The sequence below is a fragment of the Lissotriton helveticus genome, chromosome 5_1, assembly GCF_964261635.1.
Source record: "Lissotriton helveticus chromosome 5_1, aLisHel1.1, whole genome shotgun sequence".
In the NCBI taxonomy this organism is placed as follows: Eukaryota; Metazoa; Chordata; class Amphibia; order Caudata; family Salamandridae; genus Lissotriton; species Lissotriton helveticus.
The window spans coordinates 431,792,778-431,819,230 of record NC_136065.1 but is presented as its reverse complement, the minus strand read 5'-3'; positions in this window follow the sequence as shown (position 1 = coordinate 431,819,230).

Below are 26,453 nucleotides of genomic sequence, written 5' to 3'. Positions count from 1 at the left end.
GAAAGTACAGATATTTTGAAGACAAACATGTTGGATACATACTATCCAAATAGAAGTCCTCACCTTGAGAACGCTTGTCTCTATGAAGTTCTGCAAAGCTATATTTATAAGAGGAACATCAGAAAAGATATCAATAATGGAATATATGCTGTCATTGGATGTGAAGGATGTCTAGTGAAAAAGAGAAACGGTCATTTGATTAATCATTGAAAATTGAGTTGCGAAAATCCAGACAAAAGGGAATTTTACTATTTGGCTCTTTTGCAACTCTTTAAACCATGGCGTACAGAAGAGGAACTACTTGGAGATTTTCTCTGTTACGAAGATTCTTTTAATGCAACCAAGGATACCATAGAATGTCCTGTTTTTCCAAATTATCTGCAAATGTTGAACGAAGAAATAGAGCAAGAAGCCACAATTGCTGCAGAGATTGCAAGAGACAGTTCTCAAGACAGTCAGAGTTCTACTTCATTGAGTCAGGAGCCACTAGGAGGACCAATTATCCAAAATGAAGCTGCCACTGCCATGGATGAGGTGGAAAGAGCTATGGAACAAGCTCAAGATGATGTAGTTAACTTAGAAGATTTGGTGAAACAACTAAACCTTGAGCAGAAGCAGATATATGATGAAGTCACAGAACAGATTGAACATGGATTCACTCATGAGAAAAAAGAATGCTCATGTACATCATTTAAGCCTGTCCAACTGTACGTGAGTGGAGAAGCGGGAACTGGAAAAAGTTTTCTGATTAAAGCAATTGCAACTTATCTGCAGAAAAGGACTGAATCACCGCTATCTTGTGTTGTTACCGCTCCAACTGGGCTGTCAGCACATAATATTAAAGGGATTACTTTACATCGTTTACTGATGCTGCCAGTGGAGCATGATAACAAATTGCAATACCACAAGCTATCTGGAGATGCGTGTTCCGAAATTTCGAGAGTCCTGATGAAAATGAAACTTCTTATCATTGATGAAGTAAGCATGGTCTCAAATATAATGCTTGCTTTTGTGCATTTGAGAATGCAAGAAATTCTTAGAACAGACTATGATGTCTTATTTGGAGGAAAACACATTCTTGTTTTTGGAGATCTACTGCAGTTGACTCCAGTGAAAGGACAACCTGTGTTCAAAATGCTCACGCATGAAGATACCAGGAAGTGCCTAGGAAGCATTGGAAACGTTAATATATGGTTAAACTTCAAATATGCAGAACTGCTTCAAAATATGCGGCAGGCAAAGGATGAAGATTATAAAAATATTCTACAAGATGTAAGAATCGGAAAATTAAGTCAGCATGGGAAAGAAGCTTTACATGGACGATTAATTTCAAATATGTACCCAAATGAAAACATTCTTCCAGAGAATATTTTTAAGAAAATCAACGAGAAGAAATCTGGCATATGTTTGATGCCAACTCTGAAAGTATGTTCCATGTTCAACAACAAAATGTTAAAGTTAGAAAATGAAGAGATAGTAAAACTGGAAGCTATAGATAAAATAGAACATATGGGAGCAACAATTATTTTGTCTGAAAATTTGAAATCAAAATTGGATTCATTAGAGAAAACTATATCTAAAACTGCTTGTTTTGAAAAGACTCTGAATGTGTGTTTAAATTGTCGCATCATTTTGAGAAGGAATTTAAATGTTGAAAGAGGTCTGATAAATGGAGCAATGGGTCATGTTGTTGGTTTTGTGAATTACAAAAATAGAGATGGAATTGAAATTTAAAAAAATAAATTTGATGGCATTGACGAAATAGAACAAATTTGTCGTTGTTCAGCTAGATTTTTGCTTGTGAAAGACTTATATGTTCGCCGAAAACAGTTTCCTATTTGTTTGGCATATGCGGTGACAATTCATAAATCTCAAGGTTTAAGTGTAGATAGCGCTTTGGTGAACATTGGAAGTTCTGTGTTTAAAGAGGGTATGGCATATGTGGCATTATCACGAGTCAGAACTTTATCAGGATTGTACTTGATTGAGTGTGATGAAACAAAGATTTGTGCAGATCTAGATTGTGTTAAAGAATACAATAGGTTAAGAAGAGAGTATGCTCCACATTTGCCTCAATATCCTCTGTTTGAAAAATGTGTGGTAGGCCGAAAAAGAAGAAATGAGAATAATTGCAGTGAGGTAGTAGCAAAAAGACAAAAAGTCGATGAAACTGTAATTGTAAGCAGAAAGAAAAAGGATTCTGTTGAAGATGTTGTTGGATTTCAGTTTGAAAACAGTTCTGGTGTCAACTGCTATGCTAATGTAGTGGTTAATGTTGTTTTTTTTCTTCAAACTTTACAAGAACAGATTGCTGAAAATCGGGATGACACACTCTGCTGTTTATTGAATTCTGTGTTTGAGAAATGTAGCAGTGATAGAGCAAAAATAGAAAGTGTTTCAGAAATTCGAAATCTTCTATGTTCTGGTCAAAATCAATTTTCACAGAATATTCAGCAGGATTGTCAGGAATTTTTAATGTATATGTTTGATGTATTGGAAGATGAAGGTGTAGATATAAAAAATCTTTTTAGCCTTTCTTATCAATGGCAGCATGACTGCGACAACTGTAGTTTATCAAGTAGTACTAGAATAGACACTGAAAGATTTATATATTTGAGTTTACCAGACTGCAAATCAGTGCCTTTTAATAATCTAGTTAAAGCAGCGGATCACAATATGGTGTGTACCCAATGTAAGTCTGCAATGCTGTCCACATTATTTTTACAAACTTATGGTAAATATGTGATTTTAATGTTCCAACGATGTAGACCTGATGAAAGTAAATTGTCAACTTCTATTAAAAATATTGTGGCTTCTCAGTTATCAATTTCAGGAAGAACCTTTGCAACTGTAGCTATTATTTATCATGACGGTCCTTCTACAACATCAGGGCATTACACATGCTATTTAAAAAGTTGTAAAGGTTGGACCCACTGTAATGACACTCATTTGACTTTCAAACAATGTTTGCCTTAAAAAATTCATACCTGGTGTTTTTAGAACCAAAATTTGAGTAAAGGTAATTGGCCTATGAAGATGGGAGCAGTTAATAAAGGTTAGTTTGCTGTTTAAAATTATATTCTGAGTAAAAGTGATCAAGATAATATAAAAAATTGACTTGTCATATAGGTACTGTAAGTGGATCTCATAGTAAGTGATATCAGTATCATACAAAATGATGAACATGAGTGAGTCAGAGATGAAATTACGAATACTTAAATATTGTGAATATGTTGTATAAGCCTTTCTTTCAGAACATCGGAAAAACATTAAATTCACAGTTTCTTTTAATTAATTTGAAAATATACTCATACACCCGACACTATTTGGCCTTAAGGAAAAGTAAAGGAATGATCAAAGAGTCATGACTGAAAAAAAGGAGTATATGAAAATAATGAAAATGTTTCAGATGTTCTTGGAGCTTTTCTTCTAGAAAGTCGATGAAATGGATTTATTAATGAACAGCAGAGTACTTTCCAACGAAAAGGACCTTAATGATATACTATTTGGCCTAAAGGAAAAGTAAGTGAATGAAGGATTAGTGTACATTTGTGATTTATAAGTTTCTAAGGGTTTTTTTAAAACACAATCTTTTAGATTGTGTTTTTTTTTCCCGCTGTCATATGTGACATCAACAGCAGTGGATTGCGGGTGCGCAAAATATAGTTAGTACAACTAACTATATAGGAGCAATTTCAATGGTTTTATAAATGCTAATTCCTAACTATATAAGGCCTGAAACCTATGTTTTTTTTAGTGAATTTGCAAGGTTTTTTAAATGCTAATTCCTAACTATATAAGGCTTGAAACCTATGGTTTTTCCAGTGAATTTGCAAGGTTTTGGGGCGGGGTGTTGGAATTTAAATGTCTGCCTGTCAGCACGTGTGCTTACTCGTCCAACAATGCCACTGAAGAAAGGACTGGAGTCCTGAAACGCATCTGGCAACATTTGTTTGGTGCTTGTTTCCAGTGCGGTACCTGCTGGCAGGGTGCCGATCAATAAATCCCTCTGAACTTCATTTGGCTTCCGGTGGTTTCACTCGATCTTGGTGCTACCTGTATTTTTGGATTTTTTACCGGTTTGTCGAACAATCGGTGAGTAAAACCCACCGTGAGAAGACGGACCCATTCTGTCCCCGGTGTGAGCTGGAAGACATGGGAGGAAGAAGTGTAAGCGGCAGTACAGGGCTGCCGCTTCCATCAAGTTCGAATCGACACCCACAAAGCAGGGCAGGTCCCGCCCGGTAACTTTGCACTAACCCACTGGGGTTTTATTTTTAAACATTAGCACAGGTTTTGCACGCACCCACTGTGGACACCCTCTGCAAAGAGAGAAACAATGCATTATGGTCCTGTTAGTTCATATGATAAAATCCACTGAGGGGAGACACGCAGCAGTCCATGTCCTGCGTTATTAAAGATAATCAGCTGTTCCCGAGTGCGACTCATCTCTCCTTGGCCAAATGGAGTTTTTGGGAATATATATATATATATATATATATATATATTACCTACTGGCGGTCGCCAGTAGGTATATATAGTTAGGATTTTTTCTCTATGGGTTTTTTGAAAATTCTAAGTCTAATAACTTTGGCGTTTGTGGACGGAATTGGCTGAAATTTTGAGGAAAATGGCACATTTTGTTTCTGAGCAGCCCTTGAAAATTTGGGGGGGGTTCGTCAAGGGGGGCTGAGAAAAAAGGGGGGGCCCAAAACGTGTTTTTAACATTGAGTTTTCCATAGGGCGGTTGGCCTCACTTTTAGCCCGAACGGCTGAATCGATTTGCACGAAACTTGGCAAAATTGTAGGGACTGGTAGCCCGATGTGCCTTTTGTAGGTCTCAATATATGTGCTACAGTGGATTTTGAGAAATTAACGTTTAAAAAAAGATATATATCTGTAACAGCGGACCGGGCAGCGCTCCAGGACGCGTACTTTTCGCGCAACGGAGCTTTGTGAAGCGAAGCTGATTGGTTCTCCGGCGTCTGTCAACATTCCAAACAGTCCGTAGCGGCCGCCATCTTGTCTCTCGGTAGGATCGAGAGACAAGAGGAGGCCAAAGCGAAGGGGCAAATGACCATAAGGGGGAATAGTAGATCCTCGCTGACCCCCTACGTTTGATGTGGAGGCTTTAAAAGGGCCCCGCGGGGCAAAAAAAAAAAAAATAATAATAATCGAACGGCTGAATGGATTTGCACGAAACTTGGCAAAATATTAGGGACTGGTAGCCCGATGTGCCTTTGCTAGGTCTCAATATATGTGCTCCAGTGGATTTTGAGAAATTAACGTTCAAAAAAAGATATATATCTGTAACAGCGCTCCGCTTCGCGTACTTTTCACGTTACGGAGCTTTGCGAAGCTGATTGGTTCTCCGGCGTCTGTCAACATTCCAAACAGTCCGTAGCGGCCGCCATCTTGTCTCTCGGTAGGATTGAGAGACAAGAGGAGGCCAAAGCGAAGGGGGAAATGACCATAAGGGGGCATAGTAGATCCTTCCTGACCTCTTAGGTTTGATGTACCATTTTGCCAAGTTTGGTGTAATTCCGTTCAGCCATTCAGGCTGTAGACGTATGTAAATGTCCTATGGAAAATTGCATGGGGAAAACACATTTGAAAGTGTTGAAATTTAGAACCAATTAAAATGTTAGTTTGGTTTTGTATTTGTGTGTGATGAAAGTTAATTGGTTATGTATATATGTCAAATGAGAGGAAACCACAGCCATTTTGTGATACTACTGTCTGAGGTACATTTGTGAGGAATTTTTGGTGGTGAATTTCTGGTGTTTGATTTACACAGTACTAACACTTCTCCTACTTTTAAAAAGGTGAGTTGTTAATTTGTAAGGGGAACTATGTTGTACACTTGAAGATAATTTGAAAAATGTTTTCTGTTATTTATTTGCAGTCCTTCTGTTATACTAAATACTTGATAAAGTTAGTTTTATATTATGTATTACTAAAAACGATAAATGAAAGTGATTATTTTTTTCTGCAATTTACAGCAAGCAATTTCAAAATAAAATGGCTCACAATGAAGAGACCGTGGCAATTTCTTTTGAATTGTCCACTACATTGATTGAAATTGAGAGCACCAATAATGAAATATTGTCACAAGGAGGAGATGACTTGTATGATTCCATTAGATTGATTGAAATGGACAGCACCAATAATGAAATATTGGCACAAGGAGATGACTTGAATGATTCCACTACATTGATTGAAATTGAGAGCACCAATAATGAAATATTGTCACAAGGAGGAGATGACTTGTATGATTCCATTAGATTGATTGAAATGGACAGCACCAATAATGAAATATTGTCACAAGGAGGAGATGACTTGAATAATTCCACTACATTGATTGAAATTGAGAGCACCAATAATGAAATATTGTCACGAGGAGATGACTTGAATGATTCCACTACATTGATTGAAATTGACAGCACCAATAATGAAATATTGTCACAAGGAGGAGATGACTTGAATGATTTTTTTGATCAATCTCTTGATGGCGAATTTATCGAATGTTTGGAGACCATAGAGGTACAAGAATCATCATTGCAGACTTTTCATGAGGACATTGCTGATGAGGACATGTTACTAGTTCTTTCAAATTTAGAAAATTCTGAAGAATAAATTTATATTTAGAAATCAAAAATTGTTTGAGACATTATTCATTTTTATTTTTAATTTATGAGGTTGTAGCGAAGTGATTGTAGTATAAAATGAGACTTATAGTATAGAGTGCAACATTTTTATGTTACATGGTAAGTTTACTCATATTTACTTCCCTTCTGCCACTATATTATCTCCAATGTGTATTTGACATCTCTTCTTCATCTCCGGCCTCCTTTCTCTCACTGTGTCTCCGATGCATCTTATCGCTGCTATTTTGTGTAATTACAGAAGAGAGTAAAATAAAATAGTTTGGAACGTGAAAAGGGGGCAAAGTAGAGTACTCCTTACCCCCTAGGCCTTTTTAGGCGGTCCCAAAAGGATCAGTTTCTGCTTTCCTGAGAGATTATGGTATGAGTTCCATATACCACAATAACTTGCATTACAACATGCAAGATATCTATCTCCTTTTGGAGATATTCGTGCTAAGCGCGAATATCTCCAAAAAGTAACACCTGCCCTGAGCAGTTCTTAGCCATGTTATCCAATGGGAGGTGGATAACATGGCTAAGAGCATTAGCTCGGTAATGCATGAATATCGCTGAGTTTTTAGCGATATTGATGCATTGCGGCCGTTTATTATCGCATTTGCGATAAACCTTGATAATAGCAAGGTTTATCTTCGATAATTTCTGACGATGCTTAGCGGTAAAAAATTCGTTGGTAAGCATCGTTAGCGATAAATATCGCTTAACTTTGGTAATATGCCCCAACGTCTGTTAACGTTCGATTTGAAGGAAATGAGGAAGTGTTGAAAAACATTGTTTGCGCCATCTTGCCTTTTTTGAAATGCCACACTTTTGTGGTGCACGGCAGCCATTTTAGATGTCTTGACCAGACCCACTCTCTGCACGCTGTCGATTCGTAGCATGGCTCCTCACCCTCGCAAGCATCTTCCCCAGGCACTGGTCACCCCCGCTCTCTGTCTTATGCATGGGCAATAAACCTCCCCCCATCTGCGCTGCTCTTCCCTGAAAATCACACTCTGTGCCCGCCCGACACCTCCCTTTCGCCCTATTCACTACCGCACCCTCTGACACTCCTCTTCCTCTGTGTCCGATTGTCCAGGCTATCAGCTAGCCCTGCAGATGTAGTTTATGGCCCCAGCTGTAAAGAATCACCCCTCTTCAAAGGAGTTATAGTAGATCAAGGCCCACACCCGATGAGATCCGTCACACCACACGCGTTCCTACTATCTGAAAACCATCCTGTATTGTGATTGGGGAGGGGACCGAGCCTGAAGCGGAAGATTCCAGGAATGACTCTTGGTACATCAAAGTTTTTACAATTATGTGTCACATTAAAAATATGTAGCACTCCAACAAAGTAGTAGGAATATAAAACTTTAATAACATATAAATATATACAACAAAACAAAAACAGTAAAAACATTTAAACAACGAAGAGACCGTGGCAATTTCTTTTGAATTATCCAATAGATTTATTGAAATTGACAGCACCAATAATGAAATATTCTTGTAAGTAGCGGTCTGTTGTGCGAATAGTTCCAAGGCAGCAGAACGCGCTGAAATCTAGATGGCACGAAAGTGATGTCTAGTAAGTTGCCGCCCAGCAAATAACGGCGTGGGGCGCCGCGGGGGTGAGTGAGTCCAGTAGGCACCACAGCTATTCTTACCGGCATTGCAGAATTACTGCTGGGGACAATGCCTGTGCTGTAGCAGGGTCACAGCAGAAACAAAAAGGATTCTGTTGAAGATGTTGTTGGTTTTCAATTTGAAAACAGTTCTGGTGTCAACTGCTATGCTAATGTAGTGGTTAATGTTTTGTTTTCTCTAGAAAATGTAAAAGAGGGGGAGGCAGTCCAAAGTTCCGTTAAAAGGGCAAAGGAAAGGATCGGTGGTTTGAACTATCAGTCAAAAAGGGGAGGGGGTGCAACAATTTTTCCTACCGGGTCACACTGTGCTTTCACCGGAACTGAGGTCTGCAGGATTCTAGTAATTCAAAGTGAGGCTGGCGCCAGCATGGGAGCGCCGACGTCCCGCGGATACAGTTTCGTCACTCCACGGGCGATCATGGCAGTCATTCCCCATCGGGGGTCGGAGACTCCCGCGGCTCCTCTAGAATCTTCAAGGTCGTGGAGGACTACGGTGGTGGAGTCAAGCAGTGACCGGGCCATTTCTTTATGCTGGGCCCGCTCTTGCCAGGTCGACCGCCATTTTGAGAGTTCGGTAGCTACTGGCGATCGCGGGGTCAAATGAGCGGACGGGCTCCACCCTGCCGGGCGAGACGTTGCAGCATGGCCACAGTGGAAGAACCCTTTTCCGGGCGCCTGGAGCGCTGAGGGTGCAGCTGGGAAGCCTCCACCTGGGGAGGCGGGAGAGGCCTGTTCGCACCGTCTCTCCCTCCCAGTGCACCCCACGGCGTCTCGCTTGAGATTTGTTATGGCCGGACCAGGCGATGAGGACGAGGGGGGGGGGGTCGGAGGCATGTGCAAGAAATCTCCCCCCAGTGTTGTCGCAGCCATTCTTCAAGAAAGAAGAAGTGTCCCGTCCGTCTTCGGGCCGGGCTTCCGGTAGATGTCGGCCGGACGCCCCTGGCTCTGGCCCCATGAACGGGTTTCTTGGTTTATCGGCTGCAGCCGGATCCCGTCGTCCTCGGCCCCCCGACCGTTGGTGGCCGGACCGGAAGAGCATGTGGCGGGAGTACCTGCAACTCTCAAGGGCCACCGCGGCCGGACTGGGAGAGAGACGGGAGGGTCGAGGAGACATTCCCCCCCCCCTGCAACTGTTCAGCGTTGTAAAGGCAATCCCCTGGCCGGGTCCCGCTGGCCTCGGCCTCTCCTCCGGCTACACCCTACGTTAGGATCTCCTGGCCGAGGCGTGGCAGCAGGACCTGCCTTATATGGGCTGCTCCCGGCTGGGCGTAGCCGCAACCCTGCCCCACCTTGGAAGTTTCCAGAGTGGGGGCGGATGTTCTACTGACTTGCATTTTCCCTAGTCTATCGATTTTTTTGGCGTGGCAGGCGGTGGGACAGCGAGGGGTGATTTGGTTTCTCTTACTGTTTTTCTGGTCTCTCACCACTGGCATATTTTAACGTTTTCTTGTTTCTAGGACATTAATAGGTTTTATCATTACGTTATGTTATCGTTTCTTTGTTCGTTGTTTAATAAAAGTTCATGTTCATCAGTGGCCTACTGATTTTCGTTTTCCTATTCTTTTCTTTCCAGGTTGTTTCATGCTAAAGTTTCTGTTAACAGGATACAGTGATCACTTCATTATTATTGCATATGTCCTTTTCACTAGGGGTGCTCTCTGGTCGGGCCAGATAACGTATCTCTAGTAAATGGTCCGGGTGAAACAGGTGCATCAATCAGTGGGGAGTAGATAGGCATGACAGATTACAACGGGGGAGAAAGGTCCGCATTACGTACCCTTTCACTACTTGCAAAGATTTTCCTACGTTTATTTGCAAACAGGGAATACCTCCAAAAAGAACTAATTCCCAAACAGTCAATGTTCGGACAATCAATCAATCAATGAGGAATGAAATAGGTACGACGTGTTAAAGGCTTGCGTTACCTACCCTTCACTATCTGCAAAGGGAGAGAGAATATTCCTATTCTTCCTCGTTTGCAGGCAGAGAAGATCCTTAAGAGAACCAACTTCGAACAATTCAATGCTCGATTGAAACAATCAACAAGGGGTACTGTGAACACAAATGAACGCCGCTTATGTACATACGCATTGCTATTTTCAACAGGTTGTTCCTAATGTTTCTATTTTAGCGAGGTCAAAAAGAGATCCCATTAGTGGCCTACTGATTTTGTTCGATTCCTTTTGTTTTTTTACACGATTTTTCGCTATCTGCAAAGACTAAACAGAGTATTGCGACTCTGTGCTTGTTTGTAAATAGAGAATGAACCAAAGAGAACAATCAATCAAATGGAGAGAGAAGCAGGCACGACGGATTACAAAGGGGGCAAAGGGCTGCGTTAACTACCCTTCACTATCTGCAAAGAGAGAGTACTCCTAATAGAAATGAGGGGTGGGGGGCAGCATTCAAAGCAGATCAGTGTGCATAAACACGAAAATGTTTTTACTTACCACGTACTTGACATTCGACAGCTTATGATATTTGCTATTAAAAAACCATTGAAATTCACTGAAAAAACCATAGGTTATAGACCATATATAGTTAGGAATTAGCATTTACAAAACCTTGAAAATTCACTGAAAAAACCATAGGTTATAGACCATATATAGTTAGGAATTAGCATTTAAAAAACCTTATTTTACTCACACAAAACCATTGAAATTCCATATATAGTTAGTTGCACTAACTATATATCGCGCACCCGCAATCCAATGCTGATGATGTCACATATTACATCATTCATGACATGGTCAGTGACATCACTGATGACATCACTGATGACATCTCAAATGACATCACTGATGACATCACTGATGACATCATCCAGTGACTGTGTGTTTCTGTAAAGTTTAAATATGTTTTACATATTGAAGAATGAGTAGATGTATAAGTGTCTGGACGAAGGATTTAGTAGGTGCATGACTGAATGTATGAGTGAGTGATTAAATGTGTCTCACTGAGTGCATGGGTTAGTGACTAAACTGTCTTAATTTGTGCATCATTATGTCTGTTGTTCTGTAAACTGCTGCATGTGTTGATCAGTAGCTATATGATTAACTATATGGGTTATTGATTGATTGTCCAAGTATTTGTATGGGAGACTGAGTGTGTGTGTGGCTGGCTGGGAGGTGTGTGACTCTGTGCAGATCAATGTGTACTTGTATCAATGATTGTATAAGAAAGTAAGTATGTGTTAGCATATGTTTGAAAATGTAAGGTGCTCTATGTTTAACTGTATAGACAAGAAAATGGAAGTGTGATTGATTCTTTACAGGACTGACTAGGTGTGTGAGTAACTCCATGGATGAGTGGCAGAGTGTGAGTGTCTGTATAGGTGTATGAGTGCATATGATAGTGTTGTAAAGATGAGTGATTGTATGTATGAATGATTGTATGGGTGAATGAGTGAATGTGTGTGTAGACGTAGGAATCAGTGAGTACATATGTAGTAACTAGTATTGGTGTGTCAATGGTTTCAAAAATTATACTCTGTATTTAACACTGGGTGAAACAGAGGTTATATTAAAATGTGAGGAGATGCATTGTATTGTCACATGAATGATATCATCAGTGATGTGGTCATTGATGTCAAATGAGATGTCATCAGTGATGTCATCAGTGATGTCATTTGAGATGCCATCAGTGATGTCATCAGTGATGTCACTGACCATGTCATGAATGATGTAATATGTGACATCATCAGCAGTGGATTGCGGGTGCGCGATATATAGTTAGTGCAACTAACTATATATGGAATTTCAATGGTTTTGTGTGAGTAAAATAAGGTTTTTTAAATGCTAATTCCTAACTATATATGGTCTATAACCTATGGTTTTTTCAGTGAATATATATATATATATATATATTCACTGAAAAAACCATAGGTTATAGACCATATATAGTTAGGAATTAGCATTTACAAAACCTTGAAAATTCACTGAAAAAACCATAGGTTATAGACCATATATAGTTAGGAATTAGCATTTAAAAAACCTTATTTTACTCACACAAAACCATTGAAATTCCATATATAGTTAGTTGCAGTAACTATATATCGCGCACCCGCAATCCACTGCTGATCATGTCACATATTACATCATTCATGACATGGTCAGTGACATCACTGATGACATCATCTAGTGTCTGTGTGTTTTTGTAAAGTTTAAATATGTTTTACATATTGAAGAATGAGTGGATGTATGGAAGACTGAGTGTGTGTGTGGCTGGCTGGGAGGTGTGTGACTGTGCATATCAATGTGTACTTGTATCAGTGATTGTATAAGAGAGTAAGTATGTGTTAGTTTATGTGTGAAAAGTATGGTGTTCTGTGTTTAACTGTATAGATGAGGAAATCGAAGTGTGATTGATTCTTCACAGGACTGACTAGGTGTATGAGTGCATATGATAGTGTTGTAATAATGAGTGACTGTATTTATGAGTGATTGTATGGGTGAATGAGTGAATGTGTGTGTAGACGTAGGAATCAGTGAGTGCGTATGTAGTAACTGGTATTGGTGTGTCATGATGTCATCACTGATGTCATTTGAGATGTCATCAGTGATGTCATCAGTGATGTCATTTGAGATGTCATCAGTGATGTCATCAGTGATGTCACTGACCATGTCATGAATGATGTAATATGTGACATGATCAGCAGTGGATTGCGGGTGCGCGATATATAGTTACTGCAACTAACTATATATGGAATTTCAATGGTTTTGTGTGAGTAAAATAAGGTTTTTTAAATGCTAATTCCTAACTATATATGGTCTATAACCTATGGTTTTTTCAGTGAATTTTCAAGGTTTTGTAAATGCTAATTCCTAACTATATATGGTCTATAACCTATGGTTTTTTCAGTGAATTTCATAGGTTTTTTAATAGCAAATCTTTATAAAAATAATACATTTTAAATCTAATTTTATATTTTATAATTTTTTTATTTTTTTTTAATATTATTTTTAGTGCGCTCCCGGGGCGCGGACAGGTGAACGCACGGGTAAGCGCAATCTGGCGGCGCGCCCCGAGGCGCGTACTAATGCGCGTCCCGGAAGCGCTATTGTCGAGAACGAAAACAACATCGTGACGTATCGCGTAGCCGCCACGCCTTGCGTCATAAGACACGTATCGCGTAGCCGCGAGATGCGTCTTATGACGCACCGCGTAAGCGCACCCGGAAGCGCATACGATCGCGCAACGTAAGCGCCCCGATGCGCTTACGATACACGCCCGGGACGCGCCCCGGGCGCGTAGCGTAAGCGCGTCAAACCATGTGACTTTAAAATAACACTTTTCATTGGTTCAGAACTTTTTTTTTTCCAAATTGTGTGAAACCCACCCATTTCTCTCACTATTGCTTTGTACTTGGAGAGAGCAAGAGCTGTTGTGTCTACTCTATCTCCTACTTTTCTGATCTCCAGCAATGGCTGCAAGAGAGTCATCCAGCAGTGATTCAGAGGGATTTTTGGATGAGGACCCTCCTCAGCAAAAGAAAAAAACCCATTTCATTTGGAAATTTTACGACATCCCAGAAGGACAGAAAAAAGTGAACGCTCCCAAAGTAACATGCAAAATATGTGGGAGTAGTTTATCCAGAGGCAATCCTCTGAAAAAATATAGTTTTGGCAATGCCAATTTGATCCGGCATGTCAAAAGAAGACACCCTAACAACTTTGCCAGGGAGAGTGTCAGAGAGCTGGCACGGAATGTACCAACAGATGGCGGCAGCACCTCCACTGGTGGAGCAACACCTTCGGGACCACCCCGTGGAAGAATGATCCCTAACATTCAGCCGGTGTTTGCGGGCATCAAATTTTTGTGCGCAGAGTGTGACGAACTGCTCTGCTATGGGGAGCAGAGTGTTGAACTGATTGCCCTAAAGAAACAGCAACACCGCTGCTCTTCCAGTCCCTAAATTTTCAATTTTTTTTGCTCCTGTTGAGCAGTTTTGGAATCCTTGTTTTTGTTTTTCCCTTGAAAAAAATACAAAAAAAATATAAAATTGTTTTAAAAAGTCTAAAAAAATATAAAACAAAAAAAACAAAAAAAAATATATATAAAACAACAAAATGAAAAAAAAAGTTCTTTTCAGAACTACCTCCAATTTTTAAAAAGAAGCTTTATTTTTTTTAAAGTCTGTCATTTTTAATCTCCATGGTACGCTCCCCCGTACGCTCCCCGGTGCGCGTACCGGGCGCTCACCCCCGCGAAAATCGAATTTTTTTTTATTTTTTTTTTCACCCGCGGGAGCCTTTTATGGCCCCCACATGTAACCTAGGGGGTCAGGGGGTGTGTACCCTGCCCCCTCTTGCTCATTTCCCCCTTTGATTTTTGCCACCTCTTGTGTCTCAATCCTACCGAGACACAAGATGGCGGCCGCTGCGGACTGTTTCGAATGTTTATAGACACCCGAGAACCAATCAGCTTGCCGTGCGCAGATCGCGTGGCGCGCCTGGAGCGCTCCCCTGTACGCGTACGTGGGAGCGCTCCAGGCGCGGCTCTAGATATATATCTTTTTTTGAACGTTAATTTCTCAAAATCCACTGGAGCACATATATTGAGACCTACAAAAGGCACATCGGGCTACCAGTCCCTACAAATTTGCCAAGTTTCGTGCAAATCCATTCAGCCGTTCGGGCTAAAAATGAGGCTAACCGCCCTATGGAAAACTCAATGTTAAAAACACGTTTTGGGACCCCCCTTTTTTCTCGGCCCCCCCTGGACCAACTCCCCCCAAATTTCCAGTGGCTGCTCAGAAACAAAATGTTCCATTTTGCTGAAAATTTCAGCCAATTCCGTCCACAAACGCCAAAGTTATTAGACATAGAATTTTCAAAAATCCCATAGAGAAAAAATCCTAACTATATATACCTACTGGCGACCGCCAGTAGGTAATATATATATATATAAGTTCAGAACCGGGGTAGGTTACTGGGATCTGGTTCCCGTAGTCAGGTGGCGTGTAAATCTCGGCACCCCCGCCGCCGAGAAATTTCAATATCAGCCAAGTTTTGCAGATTAAGCACCACACGCACTCAGAAGACGTACAGCTAGTTGCGTTTATTTTCCAAAATAACGCTACGCGTTTCAACACCGAAGTGCCTTGCTCACACGTTAACCTCAATTCGTGAGGAACACATTTAAGTACAGAGAAAGCTCACCTACCATTGTTGCAAGTGAACCCGACTCAGATGTCTCACGACAATCAACTAGCACAGCATCTGATATAGAAATTACCAAGAAACCGGCTTTTTTTTTAGAGGAGTTTCGGGTGCTCAGAACAAGAAGGAAAAAGGAGGCGGAAATGCAACAACAACAATCCTTCCAGAAGACACCAACACGGGGGAGACCACGAGGACAAGCAAGAGGAAGAGCCGAGCACAAAAGAGACGACTCAAGTTCAAGCAGAGAAGACAAAAAGAATACAAAGCCGGTGGGATCCAAAAGGGGCGGCTACAAAAGAAGACGTTAATCATGGATGACACAATGGTAAATAAAACTATAATTAACTTATCTTCTAGAACACTAAGTCTTAAAGAAAAACGCATTCTATGTTTAGGATTGACTTTTTGCCCCAGTGAATTGTTTAACTATTCGGAGACCCGCATAGACATTTACAAGTTTGGGAGGAAACTTAAGTTACAGAAATGGCATCTCCTTAAACCTAGACAATGTGCGGAAAGACCGGCGGTGGAGATATGCCTTCCTGAACTTGCCATCAATGACCAGGAACTGTTATTGGATATATATGATTTGGGAGAAGTAAGGGCTGAAAATGAGCAGGATGTTCAAATCGTGGGGGTAAGGGAAACCAACACGAATAGGCCAGCAGGCACGAATTTTAAACCTAAATCAATATTTTATCCTATCATGCCACATGATCCAATTGATACTTTCCAGGAAGTTGTTTCCAAAGAACTGGTTAAATTGAAACACAAACAGTATAACAGAAATTCGTGGGACATGAACCTATCAAAACAAGAACAAGACTTTATATTTTCCCTAGCAAATGATGAGTCTATTGTGTTAAGACCTTCAGATAAAGGGGGTAATATTGTTTTATGGGGCAGGGACCTATACATTAAGGAAGCCCTACGACAACTTGATGGTGATATCTTTTACACCAAGTCAAACTCTAATGAATATCACCAGAGTATTGAGGAAACTTGGAACAGACTTCATGACTGGCAAATAGAGGGGCTCCTCTCTTGGCATGAATTCTGTTTTCTCAAACGTGATTACCCCAAACTACCCATTTTCTATTTACTCCTCAAGATCCATAAAAATCTCTTGGAACCGCCAGGGAGACCGATCATATCCTCCATAGGAAGTGTCAATGAAAATCTTTCAGTATACATTGATCACTTCCTTCGAGATTATGTCATCCAACTTCCTTCTTACATAAAGGACACTACAGATTTTTTACGTAAAATAGACACCATTGTGTGGACAGAGGGTTCCATACTAATAACCATGGATGTCAGTGCATTATACACTATCATTGACCACACCCAAGGCATGGAAGCATGCTATCACTTTTTGAAGAGTAGAGAACTAGGATTCACCAACCATACTGTTATGATCATCGAGATGATGAAATTATGCCTGCGGAATAACATATTCATGTTTGATGGAGTTCTATTCAAACAAATCCGCGGCGCAGCTATGGGTTCAGCCTTTTCTCCCAACTTTGCCAATCTCTTTTTGGGCAAGTGGGAGGAAGAAATTATGAGAAATGAAGACCTTAAGGAAGATTTTGGGTACTGAAACAGAAGCGGTGAATTTTATTGCCAAACTTAATCAAAATAGCTATAACATCCAACTCACTTATAACATCAATAGAAGTCGGGTTGAATTCTTGGACACCAGCATTGAGGTCCATGAAGGCAAATTGATTTCTAAGTTACATAGAAAGGAAACATCAGGCAATAGCCTCCTACATGCCCTCAGTGCCCACCCTGATCCCTGGAAATGGAGTATTCCGTACGGGGAATTGCTCAGGGCTAAAAGAAATTGCACAAGAGAGGAGGATTATGAAAAAGAAAAAAACAACACCATCAGCCGTTTTAGAGAAAGGGGTTATCCTGAATGGGTACTCACTAAGGCAGTCACCAAAGCAATGGCAGTCCTGAGACCAGACACTTTAGTGTCAAAGCAGAAACCCAGTGACAATCTAGAATCCCCCAGAATCATCACTACATTTAATCAGAAATCTAATAAGGTTCAAAAAATCATGGCTGACAATTGGAAAATCCTTAAAGCAGACAACATCATAGGTCCCAAACTCACTAATAGGCCCCGTATAACATACAGAAGAGGGCGTAACTTGAGAGATATGTTGGTTAAAGGAGATATCAGTGATAAAAAGAGCCAACACATTCAAGGACTTCAGGGATTTTTTCCCTGTGGCCACTGTACGGCGTGCCGTAGAAGTGTCATGGTTAAAGATCTTGGAATACCAGGCAATGACAAAAGATGGCAAATCAAACAATTTTTAACTTGCAGCTCTACCTATGTGATTTATGTTTTGGAATGCCCTTGTCATAAAAAGTATGTGGGGAGTACGTCTTGCACTGCAAAGAAAAGGGTTCAAGAGCATTTGAGGGCCATTACCAATAAAGATCCCAAGTACCCCATTGCCAGACATTTTCAAAGCCAACATCAATCCAATAATGATCTATTGAGATACTATGTGATTGAACAGGTTAACGTGGGCAGAAGGGGAGGTAATCGTGAGCTTGCTCTGAGGAAAAAAGAATCCAAATGGATATTAGAATTGGAAACTAAATTCCCCGGGGGACATAACTGGGATGAAGAACTTGCAACCCATCTACATATAGATTAAAAGAATCTGTTTTGTCCTAATGCCAACTGTACTCTTGTTAATCTGTAATTTAGTGCCCCCTTGTGTGTTACATAAGGAGAAATGATAATTGAGTTAACCTTGCAATGTGTTATGTTTCTAGAATGTTTTTAAACCATATTAATAATTTTTGTAATCTCTGTAATTTCCCTTCTAGGAGCAAGTTGAGGGACGTCACTTATTAATTGAGCACTGCACTGACCCCCCAAGGCTCCCATCTTATGAAGAGAAACACTCTACCACGTTAAGATAAGATACTCACCTTCACTTTTTTTGATAATGATCTATTGGGACTCAAAAAAACTTTTCTTGTATTGCACCCTGCACTCTATTTTCTGTGTAGGAACAATCTGTGACAGACCTAGAATTTTTACTTTTACTTTAAACCTTTTGTAGAGACTGGTTTTTTCACCCTAAGACTGATTATGGGTGGGTCATCGCTGTCGGGCACTAGACCGAGTAAATAATTTTGAATTCTCCGCGGGAATATGTATCAAGAAAAAGCATTGTTACATGTACTCTCATCCCGGTTTCCCACCTGTGTTTTCCTTATTTAAATTTACTGGATTACTGGTTGGTCCATTCCTTACGTGGAATTGATCGTGATACCCTGTTCCAAAATGGCGGACATATACGAGCAATGATGTTTACTGTTCATTATTTCTTACATTCACTGCCTAATTAACTGTGGTTTTTCTTTTCATTTTACTTATGTTTAGAGATTATGACCAATAGACCAGCCTGTCTACATAGGTACATACAGTTTCCATGTACTATATTGTGTTTACATAGAGACACACGGAGGTATTGACATTTATTAATGGCCGCCGTTGTAACATGACGTGTATGTACTTCTTTTATGTTTACTATTACCTATTGGGAAGTCTATACTTAAATGTGTTCCTCACGAATTGAGGTTAACGTGTGAGCAAGGCACTTCGGTGTTGAAACGCGTAGCGTTATTTTGGAAAATAAACGCAACTAGCTGTACGTCTTCTGAGTGCGTGTGGTGCTTAATCTGCAAAACTTGGCTGATATATATATATATATATATATATATGTATATATATATATATATATGAACAGCGTGTCCGCTCTCAGGAGGATTTATCGTTTCTTGCCTGACTGTATTGCACATACCCACTGGGGAAATATTAACATTTTGCAGGACTGAACGGCGCCCACTGTGGTTTAATACAGAGCTAACTACATGTACCAGAATACTCTCGAGCATACGCCCACTGGGGCGGGATATTTATTTGCTCAGGTGGTTTGCTCGTGCTGTTGAGTTTCTGTGCCAGTGATCAAGGGCGAGCCACGCCAGAAACGCGTCTGGCATTTCATTTGTGTGCTGAGCCAGGCTGTTGAAAATCCTTGGAATGAATGGTTTAACACGCTGTGAGCAGGCTTCGTTATTTGGAAGCAACTCTTCTGGCTTTTATATATATATATATATATATATATATATATATATATATATATATATATATATATATATATATATATATATATATGAATCACTGACATAATATCGAAAGACACAATATCGTGATACAAAAATATCGGCACATATATATCGAAAGCATTAATATCGACATATCGATACACATAAACACCGATATCAATAATATCGACTACATACATATCGAAGGTAATAAATATCGATCACATTAAAATGTATATACCAGTACAAAAATATTGAAATCACAAATATCGTCAACAATAATATCGTCTAATTAAATATATCGAATATTTATTTTTATATATATAAATACTTTCCAACTAAAAAATGTCTTCTTGGCAATAAAATACACACCTCTCATTTATATATATTTTTTTACACATTTTTGTAAACTCTAAAACATATATTATTTATAAAATATATTACCAACACTTTTATATAAATTTATTTTTCCTTTCTTTTAAAGATAAATAATTTGCATTTGCTTTATCTAACAACACGCAACTCACAACAGAAATTCAAAAATATAAACTAACCAATAAACACACAGATTTACTAATATAACCAATAGCAAACTAATTGCTAATTACAATCCTCTATATAAACAATTACCCACTAAACACAAACCACATGCTAAAACAAACAAAAGGAGATACATCTGTGGATGAATTGCACTACACCGACAAGAACAGCCAAATTTACTGGATAAATTAATGGATTTCAAGTAAGTAACTCTAATAAACTAAATATAAGTAACTGCTAAAATGTTAATTTATTACTAAAAATTCACTTTTCCTTTTCTGGAACAACTACAGAATACTCTACTAATGAATAACAGACAACTGATTTCTGAAAACAAAGAAACTACTAAAAATGTACATATTATATCAATATTAAGTAAATGGTTAAATCTTTTAAATAAAATACAAGTAATAATGAGTAATTCCAAATCTTTTTTATTTCTCTCCTAACGCTACAGAAAACTCTACTAACAAATACAAGACTACACAACAAAAAAAAAAGGTACACCCCGAGACGCACCCACGGACCCTTCAGCTGCCACGCCTGCAAGTTCACCTGCAACCGGACCTGCCTCGCACCAGCACCCGTCAAGCCGACCACCAGCAGCATCCACCTCAAGTGCATCCTGCTCAACACCCGCTCCGTCCACAGACACACCATCGAACTCTGGAACCTCCTCGACACCACAGCTCCTGACGTCGCCTTCCTCACGGAAACCTGGATGAACGACTCCTCAGCGCCCGACATCGCCATCGCCATCCCAGAGGGATACAAGATCACCCGGAGAGATCGCGTCAACCAGACTGGAGGAGGCATCGCCATCATCCACAGGGACACCATCCACATCACGACCAACACCGACGACACCCTGACTACCGCCGAACACCTACACTTCCAGATCCGCACCGACCCGAAGACCACCCTCAGAGGCACCCTGATCTACCGACCCCCGGGACCACGCACACAATTCAGCGAGGACATCGCCGACTTCGTCAGCCCGCATGCCCTCCCCTCCGCTGACTACATCCTCCTGGGGGACATCAACTTCCACCTGGAGAACAACAACGAACGCAACACCATCACCCTGCTCGACAACCTCGCCAACCTTGGACTCAAGCAGCTGGTGTCCACCCCCACCCACCTCGCCGGACACACGCTCGACGCCATCTTCTCATCCAGCAAAGACATCGCCTTCAGCCACGCCACGGGACTCCACTGGACAGACCACAGCTGCGTCCACTTCACCTTCAGAAGAACGACGATCCACCACCACCAGCAACAGGTTGCTCGAAGAAGCTGGAACAAGATCACAGCCGACCAGCTCGCCGCTTCCCTGAGCCAGCACCCTCCCGCCAGCTCAGCGAACCCAAGCCAAGCCGCCGACAACCTCACGAAGTGGATCAACAACTGCGCGGACGAACTCGCCCCACTGAGGACCCCGCCCAGCAGACCCGGCAGCAAGAAGGCCCCATGGTTCACCGACGAACTCAAGAGCTCCAAGAAGAACTCAAGAGCCCTCGAGAAAGCCTGGAGAAGGGAACCAACACCGGACAACATGACCACCCTCAAGCTTGCCACCCGGAAGCACCACCAACTAATCCGCACCACCAAGAAAACTGCATTCAAGGACCGGCTGGACAACTGCAAGGAACTCTTCAACATCGTGAAAGAGCTCTCCAACCCCAACGCCAGAAACATCACCCCATCGCAAGACCTCTGCAACTCCCTCGCCTCCTACTTCCACAACAAGATCGCGGACATACACAACAGCTTCAGCACTCAACCGACGCACGCCACGACCGAACCACCGCCCCCCACCACCACCCTCCGCGCCTGGACCCCGATCAGCACCGAAGACACTGTCCGCATGATGAACTCCATCCACTCCGGATCTCCGACCGACCCCTGCCCTCACTACGTCTTCAACAAGGCCGACGCTGTCATCGCACCCCACCTACGGGACATCATCAACACCTCCTTCAACACCGCCACATTCCCGGAGAGCTGGAAGCACGCCGAACTCAGCGCCCTTCTAAAGAAACCTACAGCAGACCCCACCGAACTCAAGAATTACCGCCCCATCTCGCTCCTCCCGTTTCCAGTCAAAATCATCGAGAAGACCGTCAACAAACAGCTGGCCGCCTTTCTCGAGACGAATGGATCCCTCGACCCCTCACAGTCTGGCTTCCGAGCCAACCACAGCACCGAGACCGCCCTCATCGCTGCCACCGATGACATCCGAGCCCTGATGGACAACGGAGAAACAGCGGCCCTCATCCTCCTAGACCTCTCCGCGGCATTCGACACTGTCTGCCACCGCACCCTAGTTCAGCGCCTCAGCAACGTCGGAATCCAGGAGAAGGCACTGGAATGGATCATCTCCTTCCTAGACGGAAGAACACAGAGAGTCCGTCTACCACCGTACAAGTCAGAGGCCACCGAAGTCATCTGCGGCGTCCCTCAAGGATCCTCGCTGAGCCCCACCCTCTTCAACGTCTACATGAGCCCCCTCGCGGCCATCGTACGCCAACACAACCTCAACATCATCTCCTACGCTGACGACACCCAGCTGATCCTCTCCCTGACCAACGACCCCGCCGCCGCCAGAGCCAACCTTCACGAAGGGATGAAAGAAGTAGCCGAGTGGATGACGACCAGCCGCCTGAAACTGAACTCAGACAAGACGGAAGACCTCATCCTGGGCTCCTCGCCCTCCGCCTGGGACGACTCCTGGTGGCCCCCCGCCCTGGGCACCGCACCCAAACCGACAGACCACGCACGCAACCTGGGCTTCATACTGGACTCCTCCCTCTCCATGACCAGACAAGTCAACGCCGTCTCCTCGTCATGCTTCAACATCCTACGCATGCTACGGAAGATCTTCCGGTGGATCCCCACCGATACCAGGAAGATGGTCACCCAGGCCCTCGTCACCAGCCGACTGGACTACGGCAACGCCCTCTACGCCGGAACCACCGCCAAGCTCCAGAAGATACTCCAGCGGATCCAGAACACCTCAGCCAGACTCATCCTCGACATCCCACGACACAGCCACATCTCCGGACATCTGAGAGACCTGCATTGGCTCCCCGTCAACAAAAGAATCACCTTCCGTCTCCTCACCCACGCACACAAAGCCCTACACGATCAAGGCCCGAGCTACCTCTACAACCGCATCAACTTCTACGCTCCCAAACGCCATCTCCGATCAGCCAGACACGCCCCCGCCGCCGTCCCCCGCATCCGAAGAACGACAACAGGAGGAAGGTCCTTCTCCTACCAGGCCGCCAAGACCTGGAACTCCATCCCGACCGACCTGTGCCTGACCCAAGACCACCTCTCCTTCAGGAAGAAGCTCAAGACCTGGCTGTTCAAGCAGTAGCAGCACCCCCCCCCCCAAGCGCCTTGAGACCCTCCGGGTAAGTAGTGCGCTCTATAAATGTCTTTGATTGATTGATTGATTGATTGATTAAGTATAGTTAAACACTAAATTAACGGCTAAAATCCTAAATTATGAGCACATGTTCTAAATATTTATACATATCTCCTTTTTATTTTCTACTACCACTACAGAAAACTCTACAGACAAAAACAGAGAAGAAAATCCGAAAAATAAAGATACAACAAACTAAGTAAGTATATTCAAATACTAAAGAAACTGGTAAAATGTAACAAGTAAAAACACACGTTGACATTTCTAACATATATCTAATTTTAATTTTCAGATACCACTACAGAAGACTAGACTAAAAAAGAACAGACAACAAAACTCCTAATTTATAATTAAAGCTAACAAAGTAAGTATCCAAACACTAAAGTAACTGGTAAAAATCACAAAACATAGCACATGTTCTAATTATTTACAAATTTCTACTTTTTATTTTCTCCTAACACTACAGAAAACTCTACTGACAAAATACAGAAATCAAAAATCCGAATACCAAAGATACAACTAACTAAGTAAGTATATTCAAACACTAAAGTAACTGTTAAATGTTAGAACCATAAACACATGTTTACATTTCTAACACATATTTACTTTTTATTTTCAGATACCACTACAGAATACTCTGCTAAGAAAGAACAGACAACTCTACTCCAAAATTCTATGTAGAACTAACAAAGTAAGTATATTCACAATTTAAAAAAAAATCCTAGACTTATTAGCAGCCAATTATATAGCAAAAGTTGGCACTGAAACTCAAACTATATACAAAATCAAGCAATAACATTTACATTTATTTTTTCCTAACAGATCAACGAAAATCAGAAAACACAGTCCACAATTAAAGAATAAAGCATATCAAAATATTTCACAGATTTCGAAAACATGTAAGTATATACAATACAATTGTTTACTTAATTAAATTTATACACAAACATTACCTTTTAAATAACTATTAAATATATCTCTTGTAGATTTACAAACTAGGAAATGACTGAAGGAGCAGAATTTGTAACCAGCCAGAAAGGAAAGCTATTACTGTGCTACATGGGTTACACTTATACCCAAGAGAAACAATTTGGGATGAAAGTAAATTGGAACTGTTGCAAATATTATTCCAACAAGTGTTATGGAAGGGCAACAACTAGAGAAGCAACTGTACTTTATACTAGGGAACATTACCACCCACCAAACATAACAGAAATAGAAGTTAGAACAGCATTAGAAAACATAAAAGAGGCAAGCACAGGTTCCCAAAAACCAACCAGCGTCATATTAAAAGAAGAAATTCCCAAAATTCCAAAAACAGCAACAACACAGATGCCAAATATTCTTGCACTAAAAAGAACTATAGCACGAACAAAAAGAACTACTACTACTACCACACCACCTCCAAGAACATATAGTGATATAAGTTTAAATGCCAACCAAATTATAACTTTAAACAAACTACCATTTATCATTTACGACAATGAAAGCAATGATAAAAGACTTATAATTTTTGGAACAAATATGAACCTAATAAAACTTCAGCAAAGCCAATATTGGATGATGGATGGGACTTTTAACATCTGTCCCAAACCTTTCTTCCAATTATACACTATACATGGCCTATATCAAAACTGCAACATACCTCTGCTTTATGCACTACTACCAAATAAAACTAATTCCACATATATGGAATTATTAAATATAATCAAACAAAAAACTAATGACTATTCCCCTGAAAAAATAATCCTAGATTTTGAGCAAGCAATGCTTTCAAGCATCTTAAAAATACACCCCCATACCTGCATTCAAGGCTGCTACTACCATTTAAACCAGTGTCTATGGAGACATCTACAAAAGACAACCTTAAGCATAGAATATGCAACAAACTCATCTTTTGCTAATCAAATAAAAAAACTCATAGCACTGGCTTATGTTCCTGAAACAGACGTAGCAGAACACTACAACATTCTAATAGATAGCACCTTTTATAAACAAAATGAAGCAAAAGTGAGTCCTTTTTTGACTACTTTGAAGACACCTGGGTAGGCAGACTCCATATATCTGGCCACAGAAGAAACCCTAAATTCCTAATACCCTGGTGGAACGTTTACAGAAGCACCTTAAATGGTGAATCAAAAACAAACAACGCAGTTGAATGTTGGCACAATGCCTTTACACAATCAACTGGCAGAACTAAACCAAGTTTAGAAAAATTCATTAAATGCCTACAAAAAGAACAAAGCTACCAGGAGTTCCGAATGGAACAATCCATTACTGAACTAGTCCCTAAAACATCTAAACAAAACAAGCAAATGCACAAATACCTAGAACAACAAGTAAAGGTATATCCTAGTACAAAAGACATTGAATACCTAAACATAATTGCCAAAACACTACTCTAAATAAATCTGAACACCAAACAAGTCCCTAAAAATAAAACCTAAACAATCAAAATAACATTTAAATCTGTCTTGTCAAGACTCTTTAATGTATGCAATATATATAATATTTAATTACATATATATGCACACATTACTTACAATTAACAACAATAGAACAGAACTATAATAATTACTTTACCCACCCACAAAAAATAAAATAAAAACAACTTACCAAGAATTTTGCAAATCCAGTAAAATCCTTCTCCAACAAAATAATCCAAATAGTGAAAAGTTGACCCCAAAAAAAAATGAAAAAATACAACTGTACCAAAAATCGACAATCCATCCACCGAAGTTCCTTGCAAAAACTATAAAAATCCTGAAAATTGGTAAAATATAGAAAAAACGCTCCTAGAAAACCGAAAACTTTAAAGAAGTGTTTGAAATCCATTAGTTAATAAAACTAACCAACACTTCCTTAAAAAAAAAACGCTCCTTCC